The 23,702-nt window shown below is 50.9% G+C and overlaps 1 long non-coding RNA gene across 3 annotated transcripts in view; it reads right to left on the bottom strand.

The window, feature by feature from the left end:
* Positions 1–658: 658 nt before the first annotated feature.
* LOC146768858 (uncharacterized) overlaps positions 659–23,702 on the bottom strand; it is a 128,647-nt gene continuing 105,603 nt past the window's right edge. The window contains exons 3-4 of one of the 3 annotated variants that reach the window (XR_014950098.1): positions 14,849–23,565; positions 659–14,744 (exon numbers count right to left, since the gene is read on the bottom strand). This is a non-coding gene — a long non-coding RNA (uncharacterized LOC146768858). Of the gene's footprint in view, positions 23,566–23,702 lie in introns of all 3 variants that reach the window. The other 2 variants (XR_014950097.1, XR_014950096.1) reach the window with 2 other exon arrangements.

Here is a 23,702-nt window from a genome sequence, read left to right as displayed (position 1 = left end):
GATTTTGAGGTCACTCCCAACCCAAACCCTGCTGTGATTCCAGCATGTCTGAGGGGGATTTTCAGTCCTTTTCCACCCCACAGAGGCAGGCTCTGCACTGATCCCAAGCTCTCTGTCCCTGCTGGCTCTTTGGAATATCGATGTTTACGCTCCACAAGCAACTCGGAACTGAATCCTGCTTTCTCCTCAGCATTGATCCTTAAATAGGAAAAGCACAAACCAGAGCCTCCATATCCATGGAAACATGGTGCTTCAGCTCCTACGAGTCAACAAACACACCAGGAATTATTTCGCTGTCATTCTTACAACTTCATCACTTAATGGTGTTAAGAGACCCTTGGCTCCTCTGGTTGATTGTTATCTGTCATTTCTGGTTAAATAATTCTGTCAAGAGGATATCATTGCCTGAAATTTCATGTTCTCATCTCCAAAGTAACACCTACCACACGCTGCTGGATTAAGTGTTATTTGAGGTTTAAAATTGGGTGGATAGACAGATAAATAGATGGATATTTTGTTGAGGCGCGGCATGCGCTCCTCGCCGCGGCACTCCGAGCCGTGCTGGGCGGTGAGGGAAGAGAACGGGCGGCCGCTTTCCCCCGCAAGCTCTGCAGTTTCAGTTCGTGGCGCGCAGGGACAGACGAAGGCGACACAGGACTTGGGGGGGGAACGAGATGGTTTTATTCCATGAGCCCCAAGACCCCGGCGGGCGGGGGGGCAAAGGTTTTATACAGAACTCAGGAGGACGGGTGTAGGAACAGTAACCAATGAGGGAATAGCAGGGGAGGAGTTTAGGGCAGAACTAACATCTGGAAGCTGAGGAGGGGGCTAGAATGAATGACAGGGAAGGTTCTAGGGAAAGGGGCAGGGAAAGGGGGGTTGGGGGGGGAAACAGATATTAAACAAATATCAAATGAAAGAAAAACACACCACCGCATCTCCCTCTTTTACTTTACAAAAAGAAGGAGAATTTTGTGGTTTAAGCAAATTAATAAAACATGCAAATAATATAAAATCATATGATAACATTGTAAATTATTTAAAGGACATGAAAGACACATTATTGCATTTATAGGGCAGGAAGAGTAGTAACAGCTTAAATTAGACACAAGACTGCACAAAACTTGCTGTTTTGCTGTTCTGAGTAACAATTTAAAATAATGTAAATAATGTAAATAATTGAAATAGAATGAAATAATTGACAGAAATTAAACTAAAAAATTTAATTAGAATGATTAAAATTATAACTATCTAATTTGAATAAAATAATTAAATGGAATTATTGGAATTAAATATAATAAAAGATCAACTAAATATAACTAATAAATTTTTAAATTTCGCAGCAATGCAGCAAGCCTGAAGCGATATAGTAGCTGAGTGATTCCTGTAGCAATAATGGTTAAACACAGCCTTTAAGTTAAAAAATATCAGAAAAGACTGAATTAATTATAATTATAACAAAACAACTTAATATAAAATCAAATTGTAACATTACATATTATTAAAAAAACATAAATTGAAAGACATTAAAAAATGATAAACTAATTGTGATTATAACATATGAAACATATAAAAACTTCATTTGGAGTATATAAAATTGTCTTAAATGAGAGTCCAAATTAAGGGTACAAAGCACAGCAGGATTTGTGACTTCATCTGATTTAGAATTTGCTGCGTCGCGGCGTTTGCGATGTTCAGCTTCTTAAATTCTTAAAGCAGAGTCAGCGGATAACGGCGCTTGTTTTAAAGCAGAGTCAGCGGATAGCGATGTGGTTTGTTCAATTTGAATGTCCGTTTGAGAGGTGGGCATAATATCTTGAGTAATAATTAACTGGGATGATTTTTTTTTTTTTCTATAAAATATAACTCAACAAACAGATTATTCAAAAATAATCAAAAGCAAAAAGAGGAATTCGTAGTTAAATAAAAAGGAGTATTGGGTAGGGTACATTAAGGAATAGGATCGGGGAATCAGACAATCACTTAATTAGTGATTGCCATGATTAACAGGGGGTATCGGTAAGGGGTGGACCGGGGCGCCGCCATTTCAGGGGGAAGACAAAATGACGGATCCTCAGTCCCGGGTTTCGGCTCCATTTCCTCGGGAGAAGATCCCTCCCGACCCTCCCCCCGGAGGACGAGCCCGAAGAAGGATGGGGAATATCCAACCCCGCCTCCCCACAACAGGGACTAGCCTCGTGCAGGGACGGTGCAGGGCTATTGGGGGAGAAATGGGACTGGCGGGAAGCCAGGGGCGGAAAAGAAGGGTCAAGGCGGGAAAGCGGGTCCCGAGTGGCGTGGCCAGCGCCATCTTGAGAGGGGGTGCCAGATACACTGCACTTGGCCTGAGCAGTGTCCGGCAGGGCACTTGGGGCGGCTCGGCCACAGCAATCCCCAAGGGAGGATAGGAAAGGGTTTTAGGAAAGTCCGAGGGGATGGGGATATAGGGAGCTTCACAGAAGCAAAAAGGGGAAATTTATAGGAGGGGGGGGGGGCCGCCCGACGCAGCTGGATGTCGGCGCAATGCGTGGGTGTAAAGGGCCCCTTTTAACAACTCTCCTATAGCTAACGTGTCGTCTTCTTAGCTGATCCCTACTGGTGTCTTTTCTACCCCCTCCGTCCAGCCCAGAATGGGGAGGGGAGGATAGAGAAGACAACTTTTTCGAGGAGAAGAAAAAGCGATCTAATCTAGGTCCCCACAGAAGACTAGGCGAAGGATAGCACTCAGTGCTAGCTTCCCCCAGAAAAAGAAAACCCACCCGCTTGCCAAGGACATGCAAGGCTACAGCCCCAGTCTGGGCGCAGACGGGGGTTAAAACGCGAGAAAAAAAAGGTGGCAGACCCAGCCGCCCGTCGGGGCGACCCCCACCCCGTGTAGCCTACCTTACCTTGCAGGCTCGGACGGAGATGGCTTGAATCTTCTCCTCGACTCGATGGAAAAGTCGCGCTAAAAACTGGGGATGTTCCTTCCCGGTTTTGGCCCTTCCGGAAGCCTGGGTGTTCCCGTTAAACCAAGACTCGTCCCCGAAGCCTTGGTTTCGGCCACTATCAGCCTCCGGTGGTCTCGCTGCAGATGCTGACCGAGGAATGAACCTCTTCTCGGTCAGCCCCTCTTCAGGCTCCCCCGAGCCGCTGCCAAAACCGCTCTCTGTGTCCTCGGGTAAGTCTGCCCGCCAAAAAGCTCTGCAGCCCGGCTGCCCGTGCAGCGCGGCTGCTCCCGGGCGGGAAGATGGCGAGAACAAAGAGGGTCCCGGAGCGTCAGTTTTTCGCTCGGCGCTCAGCTCCTCTTAGCATCAGGCAGAGCTTTTACGGCCGTAGATGTTCCTCTTCCCTCCTTCTTCTTCTGTGAGGCGGGCGCCCCCACGAATTTGCCCGTTTTTTCTACAAGACGAAGGAGGGAACCATCCTCTCGCTACCATATGTTGAGGCGCGGCATGCGCTCCTCGCCGCGGCACTCCGAGCCGTGCTGGGCGGTGAGGGAAGAGAACGGGCGGCCGCTTTCCCCCGCAAGCTCTGCAGTTTCAGTTCGTGGCGCGCAGGGACAGACGAAGGCGACACAGGACTTGGGGGGGGAACGAGATGGTTTTATTCCATGAGCCCCAAGACCCCGGCGGGCGGGGGGGCAAAGGTTTTATACAGAACTCAGGAGGACGGGTGTAGGAACAGTAACCAATGAGGGAATAGCAGGGGAGGAGTTTAGGGCAGAACTAACATCTGGAAGCTGAGGAGGGGGCTAGAATGAATGACAGGGAAGGTTCTAGGGAAAGGGGCAGGGAAAGGGGGGTTGGGGGGGGAAACAGATATTAAACAAATATCAAATGAAAGAAAAACACACCACCGCAATATTTGGTCTCTTTGTTCCCTCTCAGATATTTTGTCTCTTTTTTTTTCCCCTCTCAGTCATTTTTTAACTGGAGATATAAGCGAGTTCTGTGGCTTTGTTGTAACCCTGGTAAAGCTTTTCACTCTTTTTTTTTTTTTTTTTTTTTTTGTCATATTGGTCTTTCACTCGGAGGTGAAAGCAGCTTTTTGGAAATCACAAACAAAACCAGCATTTCAAAATGGAAAAGGCAGCAAGCATCTGGGTCTGGCAGGGCTGATTTATGCACAAACATGCTTTTTTTTTTACTGGTGGAACTGGTTTGAACAGAGAGCAGAACTGCTACTGGGAATGGTGGCTTTTCTGGTTACCTCAGACTTTTGGGGGGCAAATTTGGAGAGGGACTTTGGACAAGGGCATGGGGTAAGACCAGGGAATGGGTTTAAGGTGGAAGAAGGCAGGGTTAGCTGGGGTTTGGGGGTCAATTCTTCTCTGTGAGGGTGGGGAGGTGCTGGCAGAGAGAAGCTTTGGCTGCCCCATCCCTGGAAGTGTCCAAGAGCAGCTTGGATGGGGCTGGGAGCAGCCTGGGACAATGGGAGGTGTCCCTGCCACGGCAGGGGTGGCACTGGATGGGCTTTAAGGTCCCTTCCCACCCAAACCATCCTGGGATTCCCCATATGGAACAAACTCGGTTTATCCATCAGCTGATGGCAGCCAAAAAGTGTTGGAAAACCCAGAAGGGAGAAGGAATGAGACTGTCTGATCTCCTTAGCAGAGCCTGCAGGAGATTCCTGAGAGCACCGAGTGGTCCCACGGGTGCCACACAAAGGGCTCATAAACAAGGGAACCTTTATTGCAGAAAAGTTTCCACTGCAGCGAGTCCTCCTCTGGTCCATAAAAGGGCATAAATTGGCTCTTTCATTCCAGAAAAAATAAAATGCCTTCCCACTTGATAGCACCAAGGGCAGGAGCCAGCTCTGCTTTAAGGTGTTTACAGGATTAGGAACTCGGGGAAGGCAGGGGAGGAGGAGGAGGAGGAGCCCAGGCTGCCCTGGATGCTGCCTCACCTGCCTGGCCCTACATAATCCATTGTTTTTATTTCCAAAAAACCCAAACCAAACCACCTTCGTGCTTTAAAAACCACTGGCAGAAGAGCCACTCTAAGAAACACACTGGGCTTGCTGCAGCCTGACAAGAGGAGTTCCAAGGGTTGTTCTTTTCTTCTCCTTCTTTTTGGTTTTTCGCATGAGAAAATAACCCGGCATTCCAACGACATCGCTTGGCAGAAGGGGATTCGGAGTGCTCCAACTGGAGGTTCAATAAATCAGGAGAAGAATTGGCTCTGTCACTCCATAAACTCTTGGGCATTTGCTTTTCCTACCCTTTGGAAGTGGCTGGCTGCTCTCTCAGGCACGCCGCTGGTGACGCAGCCATGGCTTCATCACGACACGCTCCGCTGAAGGGAAAAGCAGGAGCACATTCTGTGGCACAGACACACTGCATTTTTCACAGGTTTCCTCGCAGCCTGATGAAAACGGGAGAGTTTGTTTCCCATTTCCAGGATTGCCTCGCTTCTCCTTCCTTTTAGTTTTTAATTATTTGGAAAAATCCGAGGGCAATCTGACACCTCGCAGCAGGCGCTGCTGTGAACATGATCTTTCTGTGCTGGTGTGTGGAAGGAATGCACAACAAAGGAGCTACAAAAGCTCTGTAAATATACATTGCCTGCTCTGGCAGAGAAGATTCTGTCTGATTAGCTCCCTGCTCCTGCTGTAAACAATATTCTCCTTTTATTGAACAGTCCAAGCCCTCCTGAACCCAATTAAAAGCTTCTCAGGTGTGCCCAGTGAGCAAAATTTGGGTGCATGGGTGCATCAGGAATTTCTGCCATTAGAGGTCTTAAACCTGAGTACAATTTTCTGTCCACAGAGGACACAAAATTTGTGTTTGCCTAGCCTCAGAGGCTCTCACTATATGAAAGCATCATTGTTTCTCCAAATGTTATGGCAAAAGCACGACTGGAATTGCAGCGTTTCTAAATATTTTGCCTAATTAGTCTGTTGGGAAGAATTTGAACTCCACTTGTCCTGGATGTGAATGTGGAGTGTTGACCAAACCCCAAACATGTTTGCTGGCCAGCAGGGTCACTATCCCCAGACAGATGCAAATCCCAAGGGATACTTTTCAGGGATCCTTTCTTCCCAGCTTTTACATCTTGGGGTTTTTGGATTCTGAACCAGGAGTGACTTGAATTCCAAGGCCAGGTCTTCCCCCCTTGGCTTAGAAATGAAACTGAAGGCATTTCCATAGCCAGTGACCCAGGGAAAGATTATATCCTGAAAATTCAGCTGTTCCCCTCTGCTGGGCCTGTCAGAGGAGCATCCCCTGATGGGCTATTCCTCACCTTATCCAACCCAAAATTTACTTCTTGTGGTAGAAAAAGCAGCTGCTTTCCCACAGAAGAGAAGGGGTTTTCCCTCATATTCCCCAGGAGGTACTGGGAGGGCTGGAAGCAGCGAGGGCAGATCAAAGGGTTTTGTGTGGTGGTCCTTAAGGTCCCCTCCAAGCCAAGGCATTCCCCTTCTGCCCAGAATTGCCCTGGTCAGCTGAGACAGGGGCTGTGAAATACCCACTGAGCTCTGGACACCAAAACCTCTTCCAGGTTTTGGAAACCTGGGAAGCTTTCCAAAAGATCCAGGAGATCCAGGGGAGATCAAGGTCTCCCTTCTGGGTGGCTTTGGCTGCCTGCTGCACACCTGGATCGTGGGCACCTGCAGGGGAATCCCTCTCAGCTCGGGCAGCTGATCCAGGCCCTGATCCCTTCCAGGGGAGGCCCAGAATTCCCCACAATTTCCAGTCCATGGATGAAATCCCTGTGCAAGCCAAAAGTCCCCGTGCTGAGGCGTGGGTGTGCAGGGCTGCAGTGAGCACGGGGTCATGAATCATGGAATGCTTTGGGTGGGATGGGACCTCAAATCCCACCCAGTGCCACCCCTGCCATGGCAGGGACACCTCCCACTGTGCCAGGCTGCTCCAGCCCCAGTGTCCAACCTGGCCTTGGGCACTGCCAGGGATCCAGGGGAATCTGGGAATTCCATCCCAGCCCTGCCCACCCTGCCAGGGAACAATTCCCAAATCCCAATCTCCCACCCAGCCCTGCCCTCTGGCAGTGGGAGCCATTCTCTGGCTCCTGTCCCTCCAGACCCAAACCCATGGGCTGAGCTGCTGTCACCTGGTGAATGAATGAACAAATTCTCAATAAATCTAATTCCTATTAGATTCACTCCTGCCTCCCGCTGCTGTTCCCTCTTCCTGTTGCTCCCTGACCCCCTTTTGCTCCTCTCTGTTTCAACCCTTTCCCTGCTGAGGAGCAGAAAATCCCACCCTCCACCTCCTGCTGCCCGTTTTCCCCTCATCCCTCTCCACGAGGATTCCACAGTGCAGAGGCAGGACTGGCCCTGTGACTGTGGAGAAGCCAGGACAGGGCAGAGTTATCTCACTGATAGTGGGGCCAAGGGCACCTGGAAATCTCAGCTCCAATGTGCAGAGGAAGCCAAAGGAGCTCACTGGGACCACGGGAATTTTTCCAGCTCCAGGGTTGTTTTCTGCTCCCATTTTCACACCTGGACATGGATGGACTTGCAGGGCAGTCGTGATTCAGAGAATCACAGAGTAATGGAGTCACAGAATCAGAGTCACAGAGTCACAGCATCACAGAATTCACAGAGTCACAGAATTCCCAGAATCACTGGGTTGGAAGAGACCTTCAGGATCATCAAGTCCAACCCAGCCCCAGCACCTCAACCCAGCCCTGGCACCCAGTGCCACATCCAGGCTTGGTTAAACACACCCAGGGGTGGTGACTCCACCACCTCCCTGGGCAGCCACTCCAGAACTTTGTCACCATTTCTGTAAAAAACTTTTTCCTAATATCCAACCTGTATTTCCCCTGGCCCAGCTTGAGACTGTGTCCTCTGGTTCTTCCAAGTCACTTTTTGATGTGTCTTTGGAAACACCTGGGGACAGAGGAAATGGGCCTGCCTGGCTTCCAGCTCAGGAGCCACAGCATTTTTTTCCTGAATATCCAACACTAATTCCAGCCACATCCCAGCTCTAATTCCAGCCCCACAGCCCAGCTCTAATTCCAGCCCCTCATCCCAGCTCTAATTCCAGCCCCACATCCCAGCTCTAATTCCAGTCCCTTGGGCCCTGCTCTGACCTCCTGCACACAAGGACAGACAGACATGGACAGACAGGGACACACAGGGACACACAGGGACACACAGGGCTCAGGCCCCTCTCAGCTGGGGCTTCTCCCCAAGCTGAGCAGTCCCAGCTCCCTCAGCCTCTCCTGAGCATTTCAAGATCCAAGAACTCCTGTAATCCATGCTGGGGGTGTTCAGAATCCTGTGCACCGTGACAACAGATTGGTCACACACAAATAAATAAATACCTCGGGAATGAGCGTGTGGTAAATCCAGCAAAATGAGTGCGAGGCATCAAAATTAGCAAGGAACTAAAATTGGGGGGATTTCCTCCTTAAGGGGGAAAACCAGCCAAGAAATCCTGCATTAGTGCAGCTTGTTAAATCAGCAACCTGTTGTGTCTGATCTTGTAAGGCTGGGAGCAGCTTTCCCATTTCCCTGGGCTCCTCTGGGCTTGTTAACACAGGCTCTGCCATTCCTTCTCCGAGGAATTTTAATGCATGAATTTCTTCTCCATTTCACTGTGGTCAGGGTTAATTCTCTGAGATACCTCTGCTGCAGGTAAAGCATCTTTTAGCCCCAGCACCCAGGTAATTTTATCCATAAAACATCCCCGAGTTTTATGCTTGGAGCAGAGAATAATCATGAGATCTCTGAGGTCTCCTGGAGGTGCTGCTTAACAAATGCAGGAGAATTTGTGCCTCCAGAATCTCTTCTGCTCGAGTCAATAAAGCAATGAGCAGTGTTATTTCTGCACGTAGTTCATGTTTGGGGTCAATTATTCCTTGGTTATGTTCTCATGTGCCCCAAGGCTCCTGCCCAGGAGCTGCAATGTGCTCTTTTATTTCAGGAAGTTTGCAGAGAGGTTTGCAGCAAATGGCCCATGGCAAACCCTCCTGCTAATCTTTCACACGCTCCAAACTTTGGGTTCAAGGAAGGACAAATCCCTTCTTCATGGAATTGATCAGTTCTTCCTTTCACTTCCCCAAATTTGACCCATAAAAACCAGAATCTGGCCATTCTTTGTTAGAGCTGCTGGTGGCCCTGTCGTGGTCTGTGCCACCAGGTCTGTGTGAGTGTCATCGTTCAGGACAGCTTCTGCTCCTCGTGTTCCTCAGGATTCCCCAGCCTGGGATTGTCTTTCCAAGAGTGACCTGGGGTTTAGGATGTCTCATTTCTGAGGGGTCGTGTTCAGATTGAGCATGGAATGGATGGAGAATGGAAAATGGACAATGGGATGGGAACAATTCATCCAGGGATTCCCAGACAGCTCAAACTCCACCACAAATCCTGGAGGGACAGGACACAGGGAGTGGCTCCAGAGGGCAGGGCTGGGTGGGAGATTGGGAATTGGGAATTGTTCCCTGGCAGGGTGGGCAGGGCTGGGATGGAATTCCCAGATTCCCCTGGATCCCTGGCAGTGCCCAAGGCCAGGTTGGACCCTGGGGCTGGAGCAGCCTGGGACAGTGGGAGGTGTCCCTGCCATGGCTGGGTGGCACTGGGTGGGATTTGAGGTCCTTCCAACCCAAACTATTCCATGGGTCTCTGAGATACCTGGGATTTCAATTTGGGACCAAAGGAGTCCTCAGAGTGTCACCCACCCAGCAGAAAGCCAGGCTGGAGTGAGCCCTGCTTGAAGGGCTGCAGGGTGGCTGCTGCTCCTGGAACTTCTCACTCTTATTGCAAATACCAACACCCCTCATCAGGGAAGTGGCACTTAGGGACAGGGTTTGGGGTGATGCTGGTGGTGCTGGGGTGGCACTGGCAGAGCCTGAAGGGCTCTTCCCACCCTGATGATTCTGGGATGGTGTCAGATCACTTGGCTGATCGTGGTTTTAGTCTCTCTGGGATGTTTCCCTTTGATAGGCAAGGTGAGTGGAAGTGACAAACTTCAGCAAATTTTAATTTTCTCATTTCATACCAGCCTAGCTGTGAGTTCAAAGGGACTCTTCCAACACCTTGGGTGTGCACCTGAGCTGTGGAGCACCTGCCTACAAGCAGGGAATAGGGAACACAAATAGGCAGCGAGGGGAAGCAGTGATTCATCTCAATTTGTAGAACTGTAATTTGTAAAACTGAGGCTTTTACAAGTCTTTGATAGCAGAGATTGCTGGGACCGAGTCCATCTGGGATGATGAACTCATAAATAACATTTGGGGTCTAAATTAAGAGCTGGGCTGTGGCGTTGGCTGCCCCCTGAGAAAGAGGGCAGGGCAGCACAGATGGTGGAGATGCTGAGTGAGAAGTGCTGACCCTTCCTGCAGCCTCAGGGCCCAGCCAGACTCTGCTCCTCCCTACGAGGTCCTGCTGGGAGCAGCCTGTGCTCCGAGGCAGCTCCTGGCACCTAAAAACCAGCCAGTGGGGCATTTCTGGTGTCAGATGTGTGTCCTTAGCAGGGCAGGGATTGTCCCTTGAGGGCTGTGCCCGGTTCTGGTCCTGCAGGAGAGACCTGAAGGGGCTGGAGCGTGTCCAGGGCAGGGAACGGAGCTGGGAAGGGGCTGGAGAATTCCTGAGGGAGCTGGGAAGAGGCTGGAGAGTTCCTGAGGGAGCTGGGAAGGGAATGGAGAGTTCCTGAGGGAGCTGGGAAGGGAATGGAGAGTTCCTGAGGAGCTGGGAAGGGGCTGGAGAGTCCCTGAGGGAGCTGGGAAGGGGCTGGAGAGTTCCTGAGGGAGCTGGGAAGGGGCTGGAGAGTTCCTGAGGGAGCTGGGAAGGGAATGGAGAGTTCCTGAGGGAGCTGGGAAGGGAATGGAGAGTTCCTGAGGAGCTGGGAAGGGGCTGGAGAGTCCCTGAGGGAGCTGGGAAGGGGCTGGAGAGTTCCTGAGGGAGCTGGGAAGGGGCTGAGCTGGAGCAAAGGAGGCTCAGGGGGACCTTGTGGCTCTCACAGCTCCTGCCAGGAGGGGACAGCCGGGGGGTCGGGCTCTGCTCCAGGGAACAGGGACAGGAGGAGAGGGAACGGCCTCAGGCTGGGCCAGGGCAGGCTCAGCTGGGACAGCAGCAGCAATTTCCCCATGGAAAGGGTGCTCAGGCCCTGGCAGGGGCTGCCCAGGGAGCTTTGCAGTGCCCATCCCTGCAGGTGTGCCCTGGAGGTGGCACTGAGTGCTCTGGGCTGGGGACAAGGTGGGCATGGGGCCCAGCTGGGACTCCCTGGGCTGGGAGGGCTTTGCCAGCCCCGGGGATTTGGGGATTCTCTAATTCTGGGAAATTGGCTGAGTTGCCACTGCAGCTCCTTCCAGTTTGGAGTCCCCAAGGCTGCAGGGACACTGCTGAGTGTCCTCTCAGGGCTGGGCTTGCCCAGACTGGGAAGGAATTGGGAAGGAATCTGTGACCTCCCAGCCTGGAGCTCCCATCAGCAGCTCCTCTGCTCAGGGCTGTGGGTGCCTTTAGGACAGAATCCAGGGGGCCAGGCTGGCACCAAACTCCCCACGAACACTTTTCACCATCAGGAAAAACACGGGAAGTGAGCGCTCTGCTGGAGTTCTGTGCGGGGAAGCCAGGCTGGAAGTGGAGGGATTTGGGATTTGGGGTCCCAGGGACATAACCCAAGCCAGGGAGGGGCAGAGTTCGCAGGGGCTGTGCACAAGCCAGCCCTGGGAGTGCTTGAGCTTGGCTTAAAACAAAACTGCAAATCCTCTCAGTTCTTGCTCTGGGAGCAGGAGGAGCAGAGGCAGCTCAGCAGCAGCCTCAGCACGGCCTGAGGGGACCAGGCTTCCTCCCTGTCCCCTCCTGGCTGCTCCCAGGGCTGGCAGGGCAGAATTTGGGAATGCAGGGATGGTGTGCTCAGGGCTCTCCTCGCTGCTGGGGTTCCAGCTGCACCCCAGCACAGCTCCTGGAGGGTCAATCCCTTGTGCTGGGGATGAAAAAGGTGCATTTATTGACAGAAGGCCTTGATGCAAGCTTAGAATCCTGGAATCTCCTGAGCTGGAAGGACCCAGAGGGATCATTGATCCAAACCCTGGCCCTGCACAGACACCCAACAATCCCCCCTGTGCATCCCTGGGTGTGCTGTCCAAACCAGACCCTTCCCCATCCTGTGCCCCTCCTTTGTACACTCCTCAGGAGCTTTATCTGAACCCATTTTCTGTTGAGGTGCCCAAAACTCCAGACGGTTCCGGGCACCGAATCCAGCTGGAATCTCTCTGGGGGTGTCACAGCCCAGGTGCTCCAGCCCTGGAGATGGCAGATCCAGAGTGGAAAATCCGTGTGATGCTCAGCCAGCCTCCCTCCCCTCTCCCAGTGCCCCCATTCCTTTCCATAGACGAGCTGGTGGAGAGGAGAAAAAAAATAAATATTTTGGGCTAAGGCTGCTGAGTCATTAACCATGTGATGGAAACAATTCCTGCAGTTCTCACCGCCAGCTCCACCTCCAGCCTCCCAGGAGCTGGGGGCTGCTGCAGTGCTGTCCCTCCTCCTCCTCCTCCCAGCCTTTTGTGTTCCCAGTGCTCTGTCCACAGGCAGCAATGGGAATCTGCTCCATGACTCATCCCTGGGCACTCTGATAACGCTCCCTGCTCAGACCTTTCACATCTAACACAGTTGGGAGAGCCTGAAATAAGGATTTGGGGCAGGGGAGAGAGATTAGCTCCCAATGGCTTCTCTTTAGTGCATTTAAATCTATAAAAATATAAATATAAAATATGTATTTAAATGAGGAGCTGAAAGCTAACTTTGAATGAATGGACCTCAGCTTGGCCCCTACAATTGCAAATGTGAATTTTCCATCTCTCCCTGCCCTTGCACCATCCTGGATAGAGGTGGGGACATCCTGCAGAGGTGGTTTGCATAGAGAAAGGCTGTTTGTGCACTTCAGGAGGTGCAGGAAGAGCTTTTGTGCATGCAAACCACCAGCTCCATTTGGCAAATGTGTCATTAAGTGGTGGTTTGTCACAGCTTTTTTGCCTCCCTCCCTTCCAAATGCCTGTGTACACAGGATTGAAATGCTCTGAGAGCTGCTGGGTGGAACAGGATTTTCAGATTCTCCAGAAATTTATATTTACTTCCATCTAACAATGAAAATTGCTTACAGTGCACAACTTCCAGCCTATTATGGATTAAAATGCATTTTGGAAATCTCTCCAGATTCCTGGCACATTTATTACGACAACTCCAAAGTACAGAGCGTTTGGAATCTTTAATCTTCCCATTCCTGTAATAAGAAAAGTTGTATAATCCATCTCTGAAGGACAAATCCATATGAAAATACTGGGAGTGAGTCCTGAGAGCAGGATTTCTCCCTCTGAAACCTCTCGTGCTTATCCAGCCAGGAAAAGCCTCTCATTTTCTCCCATTATCACATTTGCTTGCTCGTGCAAAAGCCCTCATGGAATTCAGAAGTCTCTTCCATTTTCCTCTTCCACAGCCCTTTTTCCTTCCTTTTTCCTTCGGGGTGGGCAGAGACGTGGTGGGGGTGAGGAGCTGTGGCTGCCCCTGGATCGCTGGCAGTGCCCAAGGCCAGGCTGGACACTGGGGCTGGAGCAGCCTGGGACAGTGGGAGGTGTCCCCATGGCAGGGCTGGGCTGAAATGAACTTTTAGGTCCCTCCCAACCCAAATGGGTTGGGATTCCATGATTCTATGAAAATGCCATTAAACTTTAGAAGTTTGGGATGGAAAGGGCTCTGCCAGAGAAAGGTTCCTCCTGCTGGGACCACAGTAAGTTCAGCAAACAGGGAAGAGGAGGAAACTCCATTCTTTAACTCTGCCTTTCCACCAGCTTGTCCATCCCTGGGCTTCCCAGGTCATGAATCATGGAGTGCTTTGGGTGGGATGGGACCTCAAATCCCACCCAGTGCCACCCCTGCCACGGCAGGGACACCTCCCACTGTCCCAGGCTGCTCCAGCCCCAGTGTCCAACCTGGCCTTGGGCACTGCCAGGGATCCAGGGGAATCTGGGAATTCCATCCCAGCCCTGCCCACCCTGCCAGGGAACAATTCCCAATTCCCAATCTCCCACCCAGCCCTGCCCTCTGGCAGTGGGAGCCATTCCCTGGCTCCTGTTCCTCCATCCTTGTCCCCAGTCCCTCTGCAGCTCTCCTGGAGCCCCTCCAGGCCCTGGCAGGGCTCTGAGCTCTCCCTGGAGCTTCTCCTCTCCAGGTGAACATTCCCAGCTCTGCCAGGCTGGCTCCAGAGGGGCTCCAGCCCTGGAGCAGCCCCGGGGCTCCTCTGGGCTCTCTGCAGCTCCTGCTGTGGTGGGGCAGCTCTGCAGGTGAGCTCTCACCTGAGCAGGGCAGAATTCCCTCCCTTGTCCTGCTCCAGCCCAGGATCCCTTTGCCCTGCTGGGCTGTCAGAATTTATTGCCTCTTTTCCAGTTCACCTCCAAGAACTTGGCCCCTGCAAATCCGACAAATGCACGGAGGAAAATTCCACTGAACAAAGGGGTTTTCGCTTTCTCCTCGCTCCAGACGCTGCTCTCAGAGCAGGTGGTGCCAAGTTACATAATTACAAATATTGGTCCTCCTTCTCCCATTCCTGGGTCCTGCACAAAAGGGATTTGTGGTGTGGAAGGGCAGCTGGAGAGCAAGAAACTCAAGGATCGTTCTCCAGGGGGGAGAACAGCTGGAGCCGGGCTGGGGACAAAGAGAAAACAGTATTTTCTGGAGAAAACAGTATTTTCTGGAGAGGTGGGTTGTTCCAGGATCGTCTGTGGAGGGATCTTTGGATGTGACACAACATAAAAAATGTCCAGCTTGGATTCTCCCAGGCTTCAGCCATTGTGTGTTGCCCACTAAATTTGGGAAATCAAAGGGAATCTGCTGCAACTGGAACAGTTTCCCCTGGGTGAGGTGATATTATGGAAAAAACAAAACAAAACAAAACAAAGAAACAAACCTGGGATTGAGCCTTGCAGGACTTCAAAACTTGGAGTGCCCTTTGCTGTGTGATATTTGTGTTTATAATTTTATCTCGAGATAGAGCCAGAGCTGTTTCTCTCCCTGCCAAAGGAAACGATAGATATAAGTCATCCACCAAAAAGTGAGGCCTGGGGCCGTTGTTTATGTGATATGGAACAATTTCATTATTGTTAATTATTTATTTTGGCAGGGCTACAAAGTGGTAAAAGCCCTTTTTAAAAAAAAAAAAAAAAGACAGGCTAGATAGCAAACTTCAAGCATTCCAGTTTCTTTGGCATTTTCACACTGGTCAGTGTTCAGATTTCATGTGACAAGCCCAGGAATGGAAGCTGAAAAAGGATAAATTTTATCTTAGCCCTCTGCTAAAGGGCATTTGTTGCTTCCTGTGGATTTCTAAGGGCAATTTTCCTGCTGTTTCCAGTGTGACTCTCAGAGCCCATCAGCAAACAGGCCAGAGCTGCTGCTTCTTGCAGGAAATGAAATTCTGATTTCTTCGTTGCTGTTACACTGTGTGCTCATCACCTGCAGCATCCTGACCACCCTTGCAGCAGGTGGAACACGGCTCCACCTCAGTTCAAGCCACCAAAAACCAAAATTCCCGTGGTGCTGCAGTCCCACAGGTGATGCTGATGCTGCCACCAAAGCTGTGGCAGCTCCTGGTCTGTGCTGCTCCTTCACCCTCTTCTCATTCCACCCATCCCTGCTTGGTCCTGAAAATGAAATAAGGCCCAGAACTCCTCCAGGAACACAGAATCTTGGAATAGCTTGAGGAAATAAGGACTTGGGGCAGGGGGGAGGGATTAGCTCCCAATGGTTTCTCTTTAATACATTTAAATTTATAAAATGGTCCCTACTGCAAGGCACCTGCAGGATAATCAATCCCAGCCCAGACCCCACCAACCCCAGCCTGGGCATCCCTGGCAGTGCTGCCCAAAGGCTCCTGCAGCTCTGGCAGCCTCGGGGCCGTGCCCATTCCCTGGGCAGTGCCAGCACCTCTGGGGAAGAGCCTTTCCCTAAAACCCACCCTAAATCCCTCCAGGCCCAGCTCCTGTCAGCTCCCAGGGAGCAGAGATGGGAGCTGGCCCTCAGGAGGAGCTGCAGCCCCTGCTGGGTCTCCCTCTGCTCCAGCTGGACGATCCAAGCTCCCTCAGCTGCTCCTTGTTGGCTCTTCCAGGCCCTTCCCCATCTTTGTGGCCTCTCCAAGGCCTCTCCCTGTGTGTGCCAGCACAGCTGTGCCACATCTGCCTGGCAGTGACGGCACAGATCCCCCCCAGGCTGCAGCCCTGTCGGAATCTGGGGTATTGATGATTCCAGAATTTAGGAAGTCTCTGTCTGTCAGCCCCGCTGCCAAAGCAGAAGCCATAATTGGTCTGTGCTGGTTTCCAGGTTGTTTATTCTGTTGATCTCTCACATGTTCTGCTGCCCTGCCCAGCTCTGTCCTGCAGGGCAGCGTGTGGGGCTCTGCCCTCAGTGGGATGTGACAAACATCAAATACCAGAAACTCCCTGGGCTGCATTTACAAGAACATGCCAATATCTGTCACCTACGTTGGACAGTGTGTCCCCAGCCTGAACCAACAGAAAAATGCCAACACCACAGTGAGACATGGAGGGCATGAAGAAGGAGAAAAAGGACAAGGCACACCCAATTTCCTCCAGCTTGTCCCCTTTGGACCCTCATCTAGAATCCTAAAATTTTACTTTTGCAATTGTGCCACACTTAATTATTACTGATATCAAACCCTCAGAGCTGGTAATTCATCCTGTGAGATTGCAAACTCTTTTCCATGGACAGAGATCACAGCCAGTGTCTCTGGGGGCTCTGTCCAGGGGGTTCCTGACCCCTGCCAGGGTCCCAGGGCAGCCAGGGGGATGCTCTGGATTCCCACCCAGCCCCAGTCACCCGTGCACAGAGGGTCTGGCCTGTGTCTCGCTGCCTCTTCCCGGAGCTCCTGGCACAGCCGGTGGCATTGCCACGGAAATGCCCGTGGCCAGCCCCGACAGCGCTGCCACTCCATCCCCTGGCACCTCCTGCATCCCTGTGCCGGCAGCCAGGGACGTGGCAATTGTCACCAGCCACGTGTGGGCACGGGGACCTGGGCAGGTGAGGGGTGAGGGGCTGGGGCAGCACAGACAGCGAGTCCTGGCAGGGTTGTGGCACCGCGGGGACGTCGCCCGCTGCCCGTCCCGTGCCCCAGCCCCGGGCTTGGCGTGGCCACCCCTCCATGGCTGAGGAGACAAGGTGTGGGCTCTCAGTGCCCAGGCTGGTGGTGCCAAGGGAAAGGTGCCAGCCTTGCCAGCTGCTGCAGCGTTGCCAGGGGTTAATCCTGGGCTTTGCTGCCCCAGGAACGGGAGGGAGGTGTTGGGGACTTTCTGTTTTCTCTGGGGTTGCCATGAGAACTTGGGAACGGGGCACGTTAGGGAGGCACCAGCAAAAGAAGTGATGCTGGGAATTGCTGATGGTGGGAGATCCTCCAGGTCGGGACAGGGACGGAACTGTGCAGAGTCCCCAAACGCAGGAAGGAGTTGCTGTTACTCCCCGAGTTCTTCTGCTGAGGAAAGCACGAGTTGTTCTGCCTGGCAGCCTTGGAAGTGCTTATTACACAACACAGAGGGTTCCACATCCCATAAAGCAATGCCACAGGTCATTGTTTCACTTTTTGTATCTCATTTCGACATGGGAACTACTAAAATATTCTCTTTTTTTTTTTTTTGGTGTATCAGCACTCACACCATCTCTGCAAGGGGGTCTCTGACTTCCCGCTTCCCTGCAAATGTTGCTGTATTTTCCACAGGTTGTTTTGCAGATGTATTTCCTGCAGGAATGGTTCTCTGTTTTATTTAATTTGGGAGATAAATCCCCACATTTGGAACACACAGAGTTTTGTTCTGCTTCACCTCAATTTCGGTAGCATGGAGACCACAACTGCCCTGAACTCATTGCAAGTGCCAGTGTCAGGTGGATCAGCTTCCACTAAAATAAAAATGTTTGGATGTTTTCCAGACATTGTAGCCACTGAAACAAGTCAGGAAAATCTGTATTTTAATATTTTAACAGGATGCACTGCTGAGGATCATTGTGGTACCTCGTAAAGGGAATTATAGCAGCAGGAATATCCTGCAAGGGACCCTCAGGACCATCCTGCCCTGCACAGACACCCCAAAACTCCCAGGCTGTGCCTGCTGAGGGACAGTCCCCTGCCATTGTCCCCTGCTGGGCAGCGCAGTGGGAGTGTTTGGGCACACAAGGACACGCCTGGCAGAGCTGGGCTTTGCTGCCAGGCTGGGACTTGCTTCCCTTGGTGAGCCAGGCTCAGCACCCCCTGCTCCTGCCAGGCCTGCTGGGCTGGGCAATTGGCTGTGAAATGGCCCAGCAGGGCCAGCAGGGCTGCAAATGGAAAGGGAATCCTGATTTTCTTGGAAGTTAAGGAGTGAGAGGTGCTGGATGTGGGATGGTGTCAATAGGAAATGATGTTGGCAATTGTTTTCATCTGTGGGAATTGTACAGTCATGGAATGGGTTGGGTTGGAAGGACTTTAAATTCTACCCAGTGCCACCCTCACCATGGCAGGGACACCTCCCACTGTGCCAGGCTGCTCCAGCCCCAGTGTCCAACCTGGCCTTGGGCACTGCCAGGGATCCAGGGGAATCTGGGAATTCCATCCCAGCCCTGCCCACCCTGCCAGGGAACAATCCCTAATTCCCAATACTCCATCAGATCCTACTCTGAAGCCATTCCCTGTGTCCTGTCCCTTTATCCCTTGTCCCCAGTCCCTCTCCAGCTCTTCTGGGGTCCATTTAGGCCCTGGAAGGGGCTGAGCTCTCCATTGTTGGCTGTATAATTTTTGGTGGGTATTTTTTTTTTTTCTTTTTTTTTTTTTTAAGGTTAAGATCCTGAGAGAGGTTTCTGAGTTTTTATTTGGAGTGTGGCAGAAAGAGCTGAGCCTCTGGCCCTGGCACAGGTGCCCAGAGCAGCTGGGGCTGCCCCTGGATCCCTGGCAGTGCCCAAGGCCAGGCTGGACACTGGGGCTGGACACAGGGACAGTGGGAGGTGTCCCTGCCATGGCAGGGGTGGAACTGGATGATCTTTAAGGTGGCACTGGGTGGGATTTGAGCTCCTCCCAACCCAAATTGTCCTGTGGTTCTGTGAAGCTGATTTTTACCCACTCACATTTGCCTGCTGCATTTTTCCTTTGTTGCTTCCCAGTGAATAAAAACTCCAGGCTGAGCTGGAGCTTTCTCCCTCTTCCAGATGAGCCAGAGCTCATCCTGCACTGCCCTGGAGAAACTTTCCTGCAAATTCCTGGGAAAGCTCAGGTGCCATCAGGGCACTGAGGCTGGAGAGGCCCCTTGGGAGGAGCTGCAGCCCATGGTGAGCTCTGACCTCAGTCCTGAACCCCAAAACTCCCAAATCTTTCATATCTGGGAGGGGGGTTCAGCACAATCTCCTGCCTTTTACTTTCAGCTTGGAAGCCTGGCTGAGTGGGGGGGTTGAAGCACTCTCAAAAAGATATTTTACTACTCAATTCCCATCCAGGCAGGAACAGAAATTACCAGAAATTTTGGAATGGTTTGAGAACAACTGTGATTAAGTTCTCCAAGCTGGTCGAATTGCCAGGTGATTTAATCCCCCAGGTCGATGATATCAGTGACATCCAACACCTGAGCTCCTGATCTTTGTAAAGCAGAGTATCTTTGCACAAATGTTAGCTGGAGGAATTAACACCTGCATTAATCACCAGCACAAACTGAGTTGGAGGCTTCTGATGATATTCTGTGGCATCTGCTGCAGGTTGAACAGGAGTAAATGGATTATCCACAAGATTTTAAATTATTCACTTTGCACCAAACAATTTCCTTAATATATTGTTGCAAGGACTAAATTCCTTTGGAATGTGACTCCAGTGAGCTCTGTCCACTGACTTGGGGAAAAACATGGGATCCTGTTTGTCAGTTGAAATTTTAAATTTTGAATTGTCACCGTGTAATAAAGAAACCAAAAGTAACAGCAAGGCCTTTTGTTGGCCCCAGGATGATTTTTTTCTGCCTGGCAGCAGCAAAGGAGATGCTCAATGAATCCACTTTATGTCATTCCAAGAGAGAATTCCTGAATCTTGTGGAATCAATGATGTGGGATCTGCAACTCTTCTCCAGCTGGGTAGTGCTGGGCGGACTGGATGATCCTGAAGTTCTCTTCCAATTTTGTGTTTCCAGGATTTCTCATCTATTATTTCCACCATCTCTACACTGACCTGTGGAGGTTTCTTTTGCTTTTTTTTTCTGGGGATTTCTTGGACAAAACCACTTGAGGGTGTTCTGGATCATGGAATATTTAAATGGAATTGGTCTTCAAATGAAAATCCAAACATTTCCTGTTCCATCAGAAGTCCTGCACAAGGGGTGAACTCTTGGAAGCACCAGGCTCACTGTGCCTGGAGCATGGAGGGACCTGCAGGTGGGCAGCAGCTCCATGAGAGCTGGAGCAAAGACACAACTCCAGATGGATTTTCCAAGACCTGAAAATGCTGAAGAAATGCCTGAAATCTGCATTTTCTGCCCAGACACACTTTTTGAATGTAAAAAGAATTTTTGAATGAAAAAAAGAATGAATGTTCAGGAAAACCTGCTGCAGAAATTGTCTCTGTAAAAAGAAAAGAGAGACAGAGCCTGGCTGACTATTCACCACTTCAATAAACTGGAATTTGGGAAGAGCCACCATGATCAGGGAAGTAGAAGACAGGTGGGATCCACTGGAACAAGGGAGAAATAATTTTTCTTGATTTTTTTTTTTCTCATGTATTTCCCACATTCTGAGCATTTCTGCTGGATATCAGCACTATGAACAGCAACATGGCTTTTGCATGTGTGATTTTCTAAGGGTGAAGGGATCAAACCTACTCACTTTTCCAAATTAATCTGGGCTAGGGATTCCTCAGAGAAAATGTAGGTTTAAACTTGATTAAATTGGATCAGTTGATTCATGATCTTCTATTTGCACAAGACAATTTATGAGCAGCAAATTCCTGCCCAGAGAAGAGGACAAACAGCTGGAAAAGCAGAGAGAGGCTTCTGGGGGAGGCGTCATTTTAATTGCAGGAATTCCATTATCACATCCCCAGCACGGGGAGGATTGCTCAGCATGACCTCAGAGCCCTCTGGAAGGAGCTGCAGTGGCAACTCAGCCAAATTCCCAGAATCACAGAATCCCCAAATCCCTGGGGCTGGCAAAGCCCTCCCAGCCCAGGGAGTCCCAGCTGGGCCCCATGCCCACCTTGTCCCCAGCCCAGAGCACTCAGTGCCACCTCCAGGGGACACCTGCAGGGATGGGCACTGCAAAGCTCCCTGGGCAGCCCCTGCCAGGGCCTGAGCACCCTTTCCATGGGGAAATTGCTGCTGCTGGCCCAGCTGAGCCTGCCCTGGCCCAGCCTGAGGCCGTTCCCTCTCCTCCTGTCCCTGTTCCTGGAGCAGAGCCTGACCCCCCGGCTGTCCCCTCCTGGCAGGAGCTGTGAGAGCCACAAGGTCCCCCTGAGCCTCCTTTGCTCCAGCTCAGCCCCTTCCCAGCTCCCTCAGGAACTCTCCAGCCCCTTCCCAGCTCCCTCAGGAACTCTCCATTCCCTTCCCAGCTCCCTCAGGAACTCTCCAGCCCCTTCCCAGCTCCCTCAGGAACTCTCCAGCCCCTTCCCAGCTCCCTCAGCCCCTCCTGGGGCTCCAGCCCCTTCCCCAGCTCCTTGTACCTCTGCTGCTTTTCCTTGCCTTGGCTCTTTTACCTCCTAAATATCTGCAGAGGGATCCAACCAAAGCCATTCCTCAGGTTCCTGACCAAACCTCTCGTTCCCTGGCAGAGCTGCAGTGCCAGTCCCTGGTTGTCTCCCAGGTGATGGGATTGCAGGCTGCTCTTGCCAAAAATGCACACGATGCAGCCTGCCTTGGTTTAGTTATTTATTTCTCTGTCTTTTTTTTTTATTTTTGCACAAGGCACCAACACAGCTTAACATCCTTTTTCTCACCTGCAGCAGGAAAGCACTGAAGCAGAAATTCAGCCATTCTGGCACCGTCTGTGTCTGTTTGCAATCACCGAAGGCACAAAGAGACCTCAAGAAATTATCTGGGACTCAGAAACCTTTCAATGCTTGCATCTTAGAGCTGAATTTTCTCTTTTTTTCCTGCGTTGGGGTTGCTGGAAAGAACTTCCTGGGAGCTGAGGGATGCTTCACCCATGGACAGCACCCTCAGGATGTCTCCAGCTCCAGATATCACCTGAGCTTTTCAAATCTATTTCTGCAGCTTTTTAGGTACATTTGTCTCAAAGCTTCTTCCCTCAGGGCTTCCCCAACACACCAATAATCTGTGGTGCTTTTTCCAGCTGCATTTAATGCCCTCAATGCCTTCAAGGCTTCCTTAACTCCCTAACTAGGAAGTTTTCCCTTAAATCCAGCAGAAACTCTAATTCTGGATATTTAAGCTCCCTGCTCCCCTCCAAGCATTGAGATTTCCTGCTGCCTTCTACCTGTTACATATTTGAAGACTCTTCTCATGTTTCTTCTCTGTCCTATTTTCTCTTGATTAAAACAACCAAACCCAGAGCTTTGAGATTGCCCTCCAGGGTCAGCGTTTTTACAGACTTTCAGCACCTTTTTGTCACTCAGGGCTTTCCCTAATTGGCCTGGTGAGGAAGTTGGAGACCACACTGGGGTTTCTCGAGTTCAGTGACCAAAGGGAATTGTTCATTTTTCACTTTCAGGCCTCCCCAGGGCTGAGTGGGAGTGCAGGGATTACTCCACACGTCCCAGCCAGCCTGTTTAGACATTTCAGGACAATCCTTGCTTTCCCACATCGTCATTAATTCCCAGGGAGCTCAAGCTCTTCCAAAATCCCCACAGATTTTTGTCCAGGTTTTTTGCCTTGTTGGCTCCTTCCACTGGGAGATTTATTCTTATTTAAAACTGAGTTTACGCCTGCACTGAATCCTGCTGTTTTTCTTCAAGGAAAATTCTTCAATTCTTCAAGGATCAAGATGTTAATTCTGGAAGAACTTCCCCACTCAATCCTTCATCCTCCAAAAAACAAGGAAAACGGGGTATGGCACAAAGCCAGTGCAGGGCATCTGCAAGAATTCCTTCCATCCTTTTTCCACACCAACAGCAATCCCTCTTGGAGGGTTTTTGATGTTTCAAACAGCTGAGTTCACCTTACAATGGTTTCATTTTAGTTCCCTCAGCGGAGGCTGTGCTGAAAGCCTCGCTCCAGTCAAGATATGCAATATCTATTGTCCATAAGAGCTGCTACTTGTCAGGGGAGGAAATGAGCCTGGCTGGGCAGGATTTGTTCCTGGCAAATCATTCTTGGCCTCCACTTATCATTTCATTATTTCCCAGGCACAAAAGAAAACTTTGTTTCATTATTTATTTCCAGAAATTTCCAGGAATTCAAGTTGGGCTGTTTTCTCCTCCGACATTCCCCAAGCTGTTTTTTTTTTTTTTCCACTCTGCAGCACCTGTCCCTGCTCCTCTTCCCTTTTCCAGGTGTGGGAAGGGATTCCTTGTGGATTCCTCTAGGATTCAGTCAGTCCTCCATGTCCTCTCAGCTGGTTTCTGCCAGGTCTGGCTGACTGGAAAAACCCCAACTCGCCGAAATGTTCTGCTCTGCTCTCTCTGTTCTCCGTGGTTACTCAATGGACCATTGTTCATTCTCCTTGCTGAGGAGTGAGGAGAAAAAGCCATCAATCATTTTGGCATTCCCTGTCTCACCTCTTCCCATCCTGGAGGAAGAGCACATCTGTTTCTCACAATTTTCTTGCTTCAGCTCCTAAAGAACAGCCACACCTACCTGGAA

This window comes from Lonchura striata, chromosome 1, assembly GCF_050655825.1.
Source record: "Lonchura striata isolate lonStrDom1 chromosome 1, ASM5065582v1, whole genome shotgun sequence".
NCBI classification, from domain to species: domain Eukaryota; kingdom Metazoa; phylum Chordata; class Aves; order Passeriformes; family Estrildidae; genus Lonchura; species Lonchura striata.
Note: the sequence above shows the minus strand (reverse complement) of the source record. Positions and strands in the feature narration are given on the sequence as shown.